The sequence below is a fragment of the Lutjanus erythropterus genome, chromosome 13, assembly GCF_056507025.1.
Source record: "Lutjanus erythropterus isolate fLutEry1 chromosome 13, fLutEry1.hap2, whole genome shotgun sequence".
Classification (NCBI taxonomy): domain Eukaryota; kingdom Metazoa; phylum Chordata; class Actinopteri; order Lutjaniformes; family Lutjanidae; genus Lutjanus; species Lutjanus erythropterus.
The window spans coordinates 10,138,094-10,153,883 of NC_139329.1; positions in this window are offsets into that span (position 1 = coordinate 10,138,094).

Below are 15,790 nucleotides of genomic sequence, written 5' to 3' on the forward strand. Positions count from 1 at the left end.
GTGTTATTTCAGTGTAAATGGAAAGTGAAAGGGTTCAGGTTCATTGTAATCTGATAATTTAAAGGTAAAACAAAGTGATCCCTCCTTCATACATTATGAATGAGCCCTCCCCTCCTAAATAAAGTTTTCATATCTGTGCACCCGACCTCAACAGATCCAGGCTTTCTTTCAAGTTCTGAATGTTGTTGCAGAAAGTTTTGCAGCATTTCTGCAGGCTGCTGGAATCCAAGGTAAAAATAATTGATCATGTCATTCTTTAGAAATTATTCCAGTGTTAGTATAACATTTTCAGTCATAACACTTGCAGTTCACAGGTAAAATAAATTACTGTGCCCTTTTTTGCAATTCACCTTTTGAACACCTGCCATTCCAAATTATGCTAGAACAATGTGCCACAAATATTTCAACGTATTTTTGATATATCATATGTTATATATAACCTATAATCATATACATGAATATATTTAAATGAAAAACACTACTGTCCTAATATTTTGTGTGTACTTTACAGAAATCCTAATTTACGATATAAATACATTTAAAAAAAAAATCACCTTCAAATACATTTTCTGAAAAATAACCACCTGCTGAATCAGACCATCTGCAAACTCTGCCAAGGTGACACACTTTTGTACAGAGGAGTATTCTGCTAAGGTTATTTATATAATCACTGAGTGCATTTTCCATTTCGTAAATATCTTTTGAAACCTATGTATATACAATCTTTAGCAATTATTTGTTTATATAATCTGAATTAAACATTTTTTCCCAATTGCTGTAATTTGATTTAATTTAAATACAAACCCTGCAGAATTGCTAAATCGCAGGAAACGTATTTCAAATGCAGAGTATCAGTTTATTTCCTTTTGTTTTTATAAATTTTGTTGGAATCCCCTTTTAACTCCAGCTAATGTTACGAACATCTCCCATGTCTCCACAGTTGATGTCAGCTCTCTTGCCCAATGTGTTGTTTTGCTTCTCATTTGCTACGGAGTGATCACCACTGCCGTTCGATTGGTCACCTTCTTTACGGGGTTTCTGCGTTTGTTGCTGAAAGTGGGAGTGGTCTTAGTCTGTTTTGAACTAATCCTGAATGCCCACAGTGTCGGCATAAAAACCATGGTAATTAGACTGGTATGCCTCGTCTTTGTCTGCATCCTACTGGGCATCAATTTTTTGAAGGACTGGATCATGACTAACAGAACTGTTCATCTGGAAGATCAAATAATGATCATGGGAAATCGACTGAGGGAGATGGAGGAGAACAGATAATACCACTGAGCACTCGTAGTCATAATAGCCAGTCATAATAACTGGTGTGATCCCATTGCAAGATGCTGCATGCAGTCCATGCACTAAGGCCATGGGTCCCCTGCTCCCTCTCTCCCTCATTATTATTAATAAGGGCTCAGACCCAAATATTAAATAATTTTAAAATGCATACCTTGCATTGCCATGTACATGTTGTTTTTCATTTTGCATTTTCTGTCAATAAAACAAATATTTTAAAAAAAGAGTACACTCAGTATAGTGCAGACAGTGATGATGAAGCACCAACTAAAATGCCACCACAACTAACAGATGAAGCCAATGGAAATTTGTAACATTCTGTAACTGTTATTACTGCAGACGTTATATTTATTTGGGTTATTTTTATTACTTAAGTTATTGTGTAATTTTGTGTTCACTATGTATATTTAAGTAATAGTATTTTTAAAATGAAATGAAGAGAAAGACAGAAATAGTGTTGCCTGCTTATTATCCACAGGCCAGAAGAACTGGGGAACACTGACAATCAAGAAAAGAACATGAACTCCATATATACTGTCCCTGACTGAAACAAGATTACCAACTGAAGCACTTTCTGATTACTTCTGCCCCTAGTGGCCAGTAAAGAAGAGTAAGAAGTGAGCTGTCAATGGGCATTTAAAACAAAATTTCCAGTGAGAAACATGCTGTCTTCACTTAGAGACTATTTTAACACAGGAGCACAGAGGACTGATAGAGGGCTGAACCTAATGATGTCACAATGAAGTTGACCTAATCAGTTTAGATATTTGTGTGTAATTTTTCATAATTAGCATATGAAATGTCAAATTATGTCAAGAAATGTGTTTAGTGAGCTCACCATGATCTTAGCCTTTGACCTCTGACCACCAAAATCTAATCAGTTAATCTTTAAATCCAAATGAACATTTGTGCCGAGTTTGAATAAATTGCCTTCAGGTTCTTGAGATAACGTGTTCACAAGGGACTGACATGAGGACAAAGTGACCTTGACCTCTGACCTCCAAAATTTAAGCAGCTCTTCCTTGAGTCCAAATGAACATTTGTGCCAAGCTTTAAGAAATTTTCTTGAGGTGTTCTTGAGTTATTGCATAAACAGGAATTGGATAACCTGAAAACAATATAAATATGAACACATAAAGGTCACATATTTGCCACAAATTTGCATCCTTTATTCACATAAAGCTAAACTTTGAAGGTGCAGAGTCAAAACCTCAACCAGTGGAAAAGATCGCCAGGCAATGGCTGCCCCTCGCATTCACATATGTGTGACTGGGCCATAATGCTTTCTTGAAAAGACAAAAAAGTTTCCACAGTTGTTGAGATAGACATCAGTTCCATTGTGTCCTTTGGAAGCAGCAGGGATAAGAACTGTCAGAAGTACTGTGCCACACAATTAATGAAACATTTATTAAACTGGGTTTTTATATCATACCTAAATTCATCAGTTTTACCAACTACTTTTCTTATATCTCAACAACTGCCCTTCAAAATTCCCTCCACAGCTAACATGGAATACAAGAAGCTTAACTCACATTTGACTCTGGAAGTTTGCTGACTCAAGCAGTACACTCATCACTCACACTCACCCCCACACTCCTGTCATTTACTGGCTTTGAAAGGTTAATGTTGTACATTTTTATAATTGCTTGGTCTTAGCCAGCAGTTATTGTAATTCTGCAGTGAATCAAGGAATTAGAACCATCAACGATTTACAATAAAAAGAAATAACAGCCACACTGGCCTTTTAATCATTGCTTTATGAGTTTTTAAAAGTCAGTCTTAATTTATGCACCTCTAGCTCACTTGTTTTTGTTGCTGTTTTTTGGTATATAACACATCATATCTTATTATAAGGGTACTTCAGTGAATTGGAGTGAAATTAAAAAAAAAAAAAAAAAAGATGTGTTAAATCAAAACAGAAGAGGGAGTGATATACTTTGTTTTTGCCCCCTCAGCTGTGAGAGAGTGAGTGTGTGAGGGGTAGTTATGTTATTTTAGCCATAAAGTGTGTGGATAAGCTGTGTGTTGTGTTTGCTGCCACAGAAAATAAATCAAACCCTGTAATATTACCACAGCATCTTCGTGTACTCTTCAAAACAGAGTTGGTCCAGATTGTGAAAAAAGATAGTTTGCAGCTTCGAGTCAGACTAAAGACGATCAAACCAGCCAAAAACTGGAGGTCTCCCAGATAAGTTTTGGAGCTGCAGAGCTGGAAAGTGCGGGTAGAGTAAAAAAACACAATCAGTTGATTGATCAAGTCTTCTTTTGGTCACAGACCACCATGAAGATGGCTCTTAGCTTCTAATTGGCTTGCGTAAAAAAGGTAGACTACATAAACTGACTTTTTGTTTTCTGTGGTAGCAAACACAACACACAGCCTTTCAGTAACTATTACACTGCAGCCTAAGCTGATCTTGTCTTCTTTAGTCAACAGCCTCAGTAGCAGTGTGTATTGTCTACAGCAGTCACCATTGTTGTTATTACTCCTCTTTGGTTCAGGTACACAGGTTGACAATCCTTAACAAAAGCTTGTCAGTGGCCTTATTCTCATTCCATGGTGCTTACCGGCTAATTGCTAGTCTCCCCACCGTGCTCATTGGTCGTTTATTTTTTTAATCAAGAACCCACTGTTACATGTCATGATATCAGACCAGAGAATCAGATAACTATACGTATATGTTCTGGCCGAGCAAACTGGAAAAAAACAATCAAGAAAACTGACAATATTTGGCCACCACACATGGAAGCGCTGGAATAACAAATCATTGGCACTGGAGGAAATCTTGGGTTTGCAAAATGATCCAATATTGATGCTTAAATCTGGAAGGGTTGATCAGCTATTGATGTGTGAAACTGGTGCTGGAGCTACAACGGCAGCATTCTGGTAAATAGTCATTAGTAACTTCAGGCGTTATAATGATGAGGGATGGCTGGTTTTACAGAATCCAAATGGGTACTGTTAATGTAAAGATATTCAAAACTGCACACCTTTCAATGGACTAAATCAATCCAAATGAGCCAGCATCATATACGCTGCTCAGGGTGAAATGATTCATATTCAAAGCAGGTTCACAGCTTATCAACAAGGCTCCCTACTGACTTCAAAATCCCTTTCAGCATAAAATGAATCCTATACAGCAGGCTGCAGGCTACTAGGTGGGCAGCACTGACTGCTGTCTCAGGCTTCTCAGTTTGTCCATTCCTGTCATTAATTTGAATCTCTCCTTTTCATCCAAGCTCGATCCCATCTATTTTAAAATTCAGGTCTTACATACTTGTATCCCTCATCTTCTAGATGATGACTGCAGAGCGGTGCTAACCCGACTGGTCTATTTCAATCCACTTAGAGAAATAAATGCAAATAAAACAACCTATCTTCCACTGCCATTTCTTTCCATCTCAGATGCCAGGTATCTTTAAGAAGACTGGTCCAAAACTATCGAGCAACCACTGGAAAAACACTCCAACACTCAATTTGTGTCTCAGCATTTGGCTGAAAGCTTTGCTGCTGCATTTTATACGAGCCTAAAGATGTGAGGAGCTCTTAACTGAGGCGGGGAGCTGCCATCACCCAAAAGAGGAGATATAAAAATATATAAATATAAAAAGTTTATGTACTTCACCAAGTGAGATAAATGATCTTCTCCTGGATTCCGCAGCTAAAGAAGGCAAAGCTGAGAAAATACTCTTGACCTGTTCATCAAATCTTGGATCAGTATTACATTCAGTGTTGCTGCTAAATTCCAGATGGCTTATATCATAATGAATCACATGAGAGGAGTTGGAAAGTCCGCTCCTTTTATTCATGCAGGTGGTGTAAATGTGATTTGTGTACAGCAGCCCCCTAAACTTTCTGATAGTGCTTTTAATACAGGCACCTTTGGGTGGGACCATCAAAGCCATCAGATGATATACACAACAGGTGCACAGAGAAGTCATTATCTGTATCTGTTCAACCAACAAAATTATCTGTCTCTGTATCTATATTCAGATATAAAACCAGAAGTGGGCATGGTTCATGCTGGTAGATGTGACCTTTTTTTTAACAGTGCTACACTGAATAATGTATTAGGTGTATCCTGAATATGCACTTCAAACATTTGGTCAGAGGTTACCAGGAGTGTTTTTCCTCCCAACTGCCCTGATTTGATCCTAGAAGTTTTTCTCTCTTTAAGGAGCTAAAGGAAACCATATCCGGACAGCTGGAAAAACGATCCTTGCCGACTCTCATTACACTCTCAAGTTCTCTCTCAGGCAAGAGTGTCTCCTTTTCTATCTCATTACAGGTAACAGAATACACACTATCGTGCTGTGGAATCAAAATGAAGCTCTTGATAGAGTGATAACATCTCAGGCGAGAAGAAGAAGTAGAACCCTATCTAGACAGGTGATCAGCAGTGGCCACCTATTCATCAACATTACGTTAATTGGATTTGTATTGATTGTCTTGATTGAGCTGCCTGCATTTAGTCGGTTTCACAACTCTGCAGGGCAGCACGCTCTGTTCTTACTTAACATTCCCATGCAAGTGGTCTTCTCTGTTTGAGAGTGTATGTGTTCAGGTTCTGAGACAAAAACAGTACAGATACATTTGTAAGCTCCTGTTAGAATGATCTCTTTTAATTTTTTACTTGTAAAATTGTGACTGAAATAATCTTTTTTTTTCCTTTATTTTTATTCCAAACACCCAAGAGATTTCTGCCACACAAACAACAGCATAAAGTGATGCAGTGGATATCTTTCACTCTACAAAAATGAAGCTGTTGACCTCACTTCTCTGGTCAGAGCTGTCCCTCTGAATTTGGTTTATTCAAGACTGCTGTATGGAGACACGTGCCTTTAAATAAAACAGCATGTGGAGTTAGGGCTGATTGGAGGTAGCTGCAGCCCTCCTTGCCTTGTGGTGACTGCTCCTCCTTACTGTCAGCTTTGCTGCCATATTTGAATGTTTTGTTCATATATGTATTTTCAGTAGTGTATAATGACCTAAAAATAAGATTTCTTATAACTACAGAGGCTGAGGGTCCTCTTCAATGGAGGTTGTTGCACTACAATATTTCTACAATGGCCTAGAATGGACAAACCAACCACAGGCTCTAGACAGGGCCTTTCATGAATTTCACATCCACTACAGGTAGAGTAGAGTGAGGTGAGGGGGAGATTGCAATCTGCAAGCTCACCACTCTATATCACTAAATCCTACTCATTCATTCTTGAAAGACACAGGTTAGGTGTCTATTTGTACTCTGTATTAATCTGTGATTCAGTCACATACAGTTCCTTGCACCAACTTGGGGAGGACTGTTTGAGTGATCTCACAAAACTTCCTGTCTTGAAAGATAAAATATTTGCCCAGAGCACTGAAATTGAATTTCCACACACCGCACCACTGTGAAAGAAATGCCTAAATGAAAACAAATCAAACAAAGACAGTGGAATATGTATATTTATTTACTTTTTATGCATTCATTTACTATGTTAAAGGCACATGCTCAAAGGACAGTTATTTAGATTTCTGTCTTTAGTAGCTGAATTTACTGTTTTTCATTGTGACATGAATTTTCCATGCCACATTAACATCAAATCACAACACAAACAAACAAGTGCAGAGGTGTATCGCATTTCAGTGGTGTCATACCTGCCAGACAACACTAAATGCAAAGCGCTGCCATTACTCTTCATGACAGGACGGAGGAGAGGAAGCTTTTTCTCTTTGATATGGAGACACATCATCAAGGCCAAATGAAAAACACATAATCACAGCCTGGGGGCGGGGCCACGGGTGGATGCCATTCCAGTCTTTCACAGTAAAAAACATTTCTGCAGGTTCACTGACTGCAGGGACACTACTGTCTACTGTACATTTAATTTAGGGCTGCACCTAACAATTTATTTTCAAACAATTAATCTAATGTTTTTTTTGATTATTCAACACATCTAATGAATAAATCATCAAATTTTAAATTACTGATTAAAATAACACTTAATTGACCCAAAATAATATTAAAAACTTGTCTCATTATTTCAGTATTTTATTAAACTATAATACTAAAACATAGACACACATAGCACATTAAAGCAATGATAATAGTGCCATATTTTAAAATTATCTAATTTTCATCCTATTTAATAGACCCTATTCATCAGATGCCTGATAAAAAAAAAATACTGGATGTTAAATTCAAAAAGATTGTTGTGACAAATAATTTAATCACTGTATCAACTCTCTCCCTGAACTAGAGAGTCAGTATTTTTACTTAAGTAACTACTTAAAAATTAAAATGGTCATCGACTGGATTTATTTGATCACTGTATGCAGTTTATATGTGTATTTTTTTAAGAAAAACATTTGAAGATTTTCAGACTGTAACATCTACAGTCTACAGTTTAAAGTCTACAGAAAATATAAAATGGCCGATAAATAACATCGTATGACGCATGGCGTAATGTGGCGTTAACAGCAGTGGTGTATTGATTACGTTTAACACAGGGGTGAGGAAGAAACATTAAGAAAATCAATTTCAGTGACGACCACTGACAGAAACACATCCCGTGTGTTGATAGTCCTGATACACCAGGCTTAGGTGCTGACTAACAGTAAACAGGACTGCTATCTTGCTGCTACTGCTGCTTGACAAAGTGCTCCGGCGCTTTCGCTTCACGTGCTTGGTGCAGAGCAGTTGTGCTGCTGTGATAAGCCCTTTCCAATTTGCAGAGCTTATGGAGAAGTCACTGTCTAAAATACTGTCGCACTTTAGATGATCGTGGCAAAGGTTTGATAACTGCAGCTTGTTCTCTAGGTGAATCCATGCTTTGACTGGGTGCATCGATTACGTCAATAAATTGCCTCAGCACTTATCTAATTGCAAAACTGCACACATTCAGACGCGTCTGCGCTCTTCTCCTCATCTTAAGCGTGCAGCAGGCAGGGGAAGTGGCTAGCAAAGTCTGTTTTTACCTTGGTAGACATCTCTACTTATACTTTTGAGATATAAATAATGTTTTTAAAAAATATCATCATGGCTTGACCCTCAGGTATGTATATGAAACGTTGTGTAGCGTAATGTCCTGAGTGCTGAGGTGACAAAAGAAGATAAACAGATTTTAGACTTGAGAAGATTAGTTTTTGAAAGCTGTATTAACATATTTCTTTGCAGAATTTGGGTTGAATCTGTGGTCGTGAATTGATGGAATCAAATCTCTGACCCTTGTAGCATTTCATTGCAGCACTGTATCGGCTCATCTCCACACCCCTAGTATTTATAACTGATTCCACAGAGTGAAATATCCACGTGTAAACCTTACTCTGTCCGCACATGTTGCGTTATGCTAATAAGCAAGCATGTCAGTCAGTGGCTGTGACGCATGCCACGGTGCTGCCAGCCGTGTGTTTGCACATTTCCCCGTTTGATGTGGGCAGCCTGGTGTGTGAGAGTCAGCTGCCCTCATTGTTAATCAGAGCATCCCCTCTGAACATGTCAGCATGCTCTAATGCATGTGGAGTGGTCATTTTTTACCCTAACTGCCCCTGGGCCTGTGGGTGGTGAGGGAAAATAGCGATGCTTTCACTGCCAGAGGTACGCAGGCAATCAGTCTCTTTGACAGAAAGAGAAACAGAGAAGAAGAAGGAGTGAGGTCGCTGAGAGAGTGCTAACAGGAGGTGAGGACAGAGACATTTTCACTATCTTGAATCCCTTCATCACTACACAGTGGCCTGCAGTGGACACTAGGCACCTGAGCAGTGGAGCTTGGGGGAGCAAATGTGTGCTTTTGCATCCCCACTTTCTGACATGAAAATGCACTAATACTATAAATGATTTAAATGCTAACTTATATATGATACAAATGATCTGATTCTGATAAATGATTAAATATGCATCCCATGCTTCCCAACTCGTTCAATTTTTTCCCTCTCTTCCTGCTGTTCTCCTGACGTTTCAGTTCACCTGATTGTTTCCTCCACATGATGAAATATGACAAACTGGCTGTCCACTTTATTTATTAAAAATAATATCAGTGCTGTATTTTAAATTATGTACTTATTCCACACATTTATCAGTTGTGGCTACAGAGAGGTGGAGAGACGAGCAGAGCAGATACAGGCAGGAGGGAAGCAGGGTGGAGGGTCCACGTTTAATCCAAAAACACACAAAAAGCTTCAGGAGCAGAATCACACGTTGAACGGTGCTGAGAAATGTTCTTCTGGTGTGGTCAGCCAGGCTGCTGCTTGCTCTGGGACTGACATGTCACAGCGCTTGGCACTGCTTCAGGGTACAGTGTGTTTCTGCCATTAGTTGAATTCAAACTGCTGTATTTTGTCATGACCACAGAAACTCTACATACCTGCTACAATACAGTCATACAGTAATGTTGTCTAATGCTGACTGATGGGAGCTGATCAGGCAAATTATCAGCTCAGTTTCTAATGGCAGTGTGTAAATGGTTGCCCTTTAGTGCCTTTAACTGCCACTCACTACTGAAAGAACATACACTGATACTTTTATATACAATAGTACAATATGAACTGAGCTATACAGTGAAAGAGCAGTTTTACTGGCCATGATTAAAGGTTCACTATTCTAAGAAATGGCACTTTCAGGTGTTAATGAAAATTTTGCTGCCAGACTAATCTCGCACACCCGATTTTAACTATAACTAGGTGCCCATGGAGTGGAGCATATGTCCACTGTTTTTTAGAGACTGATCACACACACACTCTCTCACACACACACACACACACACACACACACACACACACACACACACACCCGGCTTGTTAGTTCTCACTCGCTGGATGTTGGAGTCACAACTGAAATGGATTAGCTGACCTGCAGTCTGCTTCCTCACTGTGACACCGGTGACTCTTCCATCACGTCAGTCCTTTCTCTACCGCTGCTGGCTTCTCTGTCATTTGCTCCGACACAATGCATAAAAATTAAAGCAGGTATTTTGCAAACAACCTGTCTCTTCAACACTTCTGGTGCGCTTTCATTTGATAGTGTTGAACGCCCACATCATCTCAGGATGCAACAAAGATAAAATAAGTGAGTGAGTCATCAGATACACCAACGCCACCAGCATCATCATGATGAAGGTGACAGTGCTCGGTTACAGTCACTGCTGTCATATACCTATAACCATTCGTAAGAGCGTGGTGTAAAATGACTTTAAAAGGAAAAGGAGGGGGGAAAATATTTCCACAGAAGCTATTTGGAGCTTGTTTCTCTCATATTTTGAAACCTTGGCACTGTTGTGTCTTGTACGCTCATTGCTCATTTGGACTCAACCTGGACTGCTTGCTGCTTGTTAGTGTGGGGCACAGGTGCCTGGGTGACAACAGAAACAACTGGAGCCACAGCAGGGTGACTAAAAGCCTCCAGAGGGGAGGTTGTGAAAGAGATGAAAGGCAGAGAAACTCACAACTCTGGCTAAACCTCAGGTATACTGTAAGAAAACTACAAAATACAAAGCATGTAGACTGGAGATCAAGGAACGTCACAGCGGCTCAGTGTTGAGTATATCAGACTACAGCTGCTCTCAAAGGACAGCAGAAAGCAGAGAAGGAGTGAATACAAAATACCTTTTGAGAACTCAGTGAGGGAGGAAAATGTCACAAATATGGCACAATTTATGTCTAACTGCTGAATTTACTGCGGCGCGAAAGGAGGAATATTTGGAGCTGTGCAGTATATCTAAAGCAGGAGTTTATAGTGTGACTCTGTGGGCCCAGCATACATGCATACAACATACATCTATATTTCTGCAGGTTTTGAATCCAGGACAAATTCATTTGTGTATGGATAAATAGAGGAAAGTGTCAGTGTACCTGCAGCATAGGAACTACTTTAATGGGAATTCTGAGACTTAATAATCTCAAAAAGATACTGAAAAAGGTTAATAGACTATTAATGGATTTTATAATTAAGTTATGGAACTACAGTTCCTATAATTTTAGAGCTTTAGGGGACGCTGACAGGAGTTATAACCAGAGGTGTATTACTATTCTTAGGAATATCCAGTCAACGTTCATGGTAAATGTAGTCATTCTTCAGTATGAATATTGATCAAGAAATCAGAGTCCTTCTGCTGCAAAATCTGTAGTTCTATCTATCTATCTATCTATCTATCTATCTATCTATCTATCTATCTATCTATCTATCTATCTATCTGTCCGTCCGTCCGTCAGGTGATATCACTAGAGGTTGTCAGAGGTGAGTGAGCTGACTGGATATCCACATGAAAAGTGCCACACTTTTCAAAACAGAAAGAAATCGACAATCACAAGTTCTTTTTCATTTAAAGCAATTTCCTCTTTAATGTGATACTAATTATGGGGCATGTGTAGCTTTTAAGAACAGGTTTGATTCAACATATTTCAGACATGACAAAAAACAAGTTGCACTAAAACTGTTGTAAATAGCTATGATAAAATGAATCTCAGTCTGCCTAAAAGAAGAGAAAGTAACTTCAGGTCAATTTAATAAAGAATATGTGATCAAGAACATTTCTGTCTGCTTGCTTCCTGAGTCAACATTCAGAGTCTGACCACAACTGATCCTTCACTGGATGACCGTAGGATTCAGTATGTCCAACACTTTACTCCACACAGGTATTTTATAAAAACAAACAACAGTAATTTGGAAGTAGGTTGTGTTTTTGTCAAGTTAAACAAGAAAAATTGCATAATTTATATGTACAAAAGTCACGATAAGTTCAGTTAACTTAACTTAACCCAACTGACTCTTTGTCACACTTTACCCCAGAAAACAGCGTCCATCTCCAGCAGCACGCGTCGAGTAGGTCCCCCTGTTCACTGAGGGTGACTGTGTGATGCGGCTGCCAACAAAACAACTTTGTCATTTTCCAAGGTGAACACTGTCAGTCTAACATGCCTGCATCTGAAAAGTTGTGGCTCGTTTTGAAGGTTATGTAACCACTGTGTCTATAGTGGCAAGATTGTTTTGTTGACTATAACTGACCACACAATCCACTGACTTTACAAATAGTTTAATCATGTTGAGAATATTACGTGGCAGGAAGCAAAACATCTAACTCAGCAGTATTAGGCGACACCACTGGCGTGGGAGGTTGTAATTAGTGTGGCATTGAGCACTACAGGCAAATAAACACAAGCAATTTGTGTTTTGAATGATTTTATTTACTGACATACAAATGAAGCCAGTTTCAAAAGAGGTCAAGCTCATCTAATAGGCTAGGCTATGAAAATGTAACTAAGCGAGCTTTCATTTCCTGCAGGCGTGTGGAATGAAACACAAGCTGGCAAAGTTTAAGAGGCTGGCTTTGTGGTGTTTCTCTGCAAATGCATCACAGGTCAGGAAACCTTCAAAAGAGTGAACGATAAATGAAAGGATGTTTTGCTGCCTTTTCATATTTACTACTTAACGATAGCTAGCTGTAGACTGGATTAGAAATAATTCACTTCACTCAAAGGCTACTGACACCAGCAGCTTTTAAAGAAATTTTTTTGCATGCTTATCAATGAGTTGACAATCAATCAACAAACCTTGAATATCACAAGTTTGACCATGCATTTGTTTTTCTCTGATTTAATCTGACATGATCCTTGGGAAATGTAAATCACAGAGTCTAAATATATCATGTATCATGTGTGCATTCACATTTGACCGAGTTTTGTTGAGTTGAGTAGGCTACAGCTTTTGACATAAATTGCGGCCCCTTTCAACTCTCCCACAGAAGGAATTGTTTGACATTTTGGGGCATACCACTCTCACACTGGTACAATAATACAGCTGGTTTTCATTCCCAACCTGTCAAATACTGATGTTTATGTACCATTTTGTCACTGCCCCTCGACAAGTCAGAAAGCGGCGCGCAGTGCTCATAAGTGGGTGAAAGAGATGCACTGGGCTTTCAAGTGACTCAAATTTAAACCCATCTGCGGCTGTATGAGATGCACCAGGCTTCAGACGCAGCACACATAGGGGGAGAAGTCTGGATGTGGAGGAGGTGGGTGGATAGATGGCTCAAGCAAGCTTATTTTAGCTTACCTTAGGTTAGCATAACAACTGAAAAAAAGAGGAAAAAGGTAGCCTGGTTCGTTCTGAAGGTCACCAAATTCTCCTATTACTCTAAAGCTCCCTGATTTATATGTTATATATTGTTTGTTTCATTCACACAAAAATGAAGTGTATTAAGTTGTCAATTTGCTGCATATAGCTATAGCTTTAGCATAAGGTTCAGTCTTTATGCTTAGTTGTCAAGATCCAGCTTCCAATTACCGTACAGATGTGCATGGTACTGTATCACCCTTCTAATCTACACCTCAGTAAGAGATGCACAGTTCCCAAATCATCAGACTATTTCTTTAAAGTCGAGGCAAAAGAAGAAAGAGAAGATCAAAAGATTTTAGAGGCAGTTACTTTTTAGATTAATTAAAGGTTAGTGTGATCATGTCAGTGAATGTTTGACCCAAGGTAGGGCTCAGATTTTCTGTCACTCACAGACAGGCCTCCAAAGTTGACTAAGCGGAGGTGTGTGTGTGTGTTTGCCAGCTAAAGGACACACACACACACACGTGCATCCACATCCATACATTCTCATCAAATCCCTCTCCGCATCCCTAGCTCCCTCTCCATCCTCACTCCCATCCCAAGCTCAAACAGCAGCACTACTTAATTCCCACCCTAGAACATGACATGAGGAGTGGAGTGGAGCGAGTGGGGGGGTGGGGGGGGGGGGGTTGTCAGCCGCGAGCAGAATAATAAGAGACGGGAGAAGAGAGAAGCAGGAAAGTGGGGGGAAAAAAACATGAAGTTGGCTTTCTCTCTATCATCTTTGTGCTTTCTTTGTGGCCCCGACGGCCCCTCACACAAACTCTTCATCAACTGGATTAGCTGCAGCTTCGACAGCAACACAGGCAACAATTAACCCTTTGCAGCGATACAAGCAATGTTCATTCAGTACAGCGGGCTTCTGTATGAGTGAACTGTATGTTAGGAGGTCCCTCATGAACCAGCCATCAATAATGTATCATACCTTGCATCTACGGCCCCGACTCTCAATTGATTTAGATTAATGGAGCAAACACAAAACCATGAGAGGAAACTGGAGAGCGGAAACAATTGATCCCAGAGTCGCCTATATGCAGAATCTGCCTGAGCAAGCAGGTTCTTCCTCTGATATCTTCCTCAGCTACTATATGGTTCATTGTGCAGCACAAATGTACAAATGTTTTCATGCTGAAATTTTGATGAGGTGTCAGATTCAGAAGTTTGGCACTGATTTCAAAATCCAAATCAACACACAATCCCAACTTCTATTAGGTAATCAGTCTAGCAGTGGTGTAAAGTAAACATTTGCTCAAGCGCTGTACCTAAGAACTAAGTTGTGGTATTTGTACTTTCTTGACTATTTTATGTTCTTTTATACTTATGACCCACTGCATTTCAGAGCCAAATATTGTACTTTTCACTGCATTTGTCTGACAACTTTAGTTGCTAGTTACTTTTCAGATTACAGATCGGGAAAATTCATGTACTTCTTCAGATGAACAAGCACAAATTTGCGACAGCTACAACTAGCTAAGGCAACCTGCATGCATCCACACACACACAACCACTTGAGTGGGATTAAGTCACACCAGTGGAAAAAGGAACTCTCTGACAAGCCCAGTGATGCCTGTCATAAGGCTCTATAACAAACAGTTCATGAGTTTTAGAAAGTGCTTAAAACAAACAATGAACATTATTTCATAAATTCAATCTTTTTTCATCAGTTGCTTCCTAAATTAATATTGGCGATTGATAATAATTGGGGTGTATGTACCAGTGTCAAAAAAAGTTTAGGAACCACTGGATTAAAAGTTTCACATGTCTATATAGTAAATTTGAAGCTACAATTTTGTTTTAAAGTCAGACAGAGCCGGGCTTGTTGTTTCCCCCTTTCCAATCTTTATCTAAGCTACGCTAACAAGCAGCCAGCTCTAGCTTCAAATTTAGTGGACAGACATGAGAGTGGTGTAAATCTTCTCCACTAAGTCTCAGCTCTTGCTGTAGTGTAGTGCTGAACTGAATCAACGAAGGCCCCTTTCACAAAATGCCAAACTTATCCTGCAGTAATTTGTGTTCATTTTCCTGGACAGCGAAATGAATGCACAAAAGCTCAATTGAACAGAAACAGCAGCCTTTTAGGGATATTGTTTTTTTATGTGTGTATCCATGAACTTTTGTGTTTATATGCATCAGTAGCGGTACAAGCGAAGGGGACGATCATTTTTTCTGTTTGAAGTGTGCTCTTTTGACCTCAGGCGGTGGAAGCTGTTCAAAGCTAGCCAGAGCTGTTTGACAGAAAAAAAAAGTGTGTGCATGCGTGTGTTTGTGTGTCTTTGGGAGAAAATGATGAAACATGACTTGAATTCCTTGGGCGCTCAGAAGAAAGCCTACAGAAAAATTTAAGATCACACTCAATCCTTGCATCAGTCTTTCTCTTGCATCTTTATTGTCATCTCATCAACAGTCCG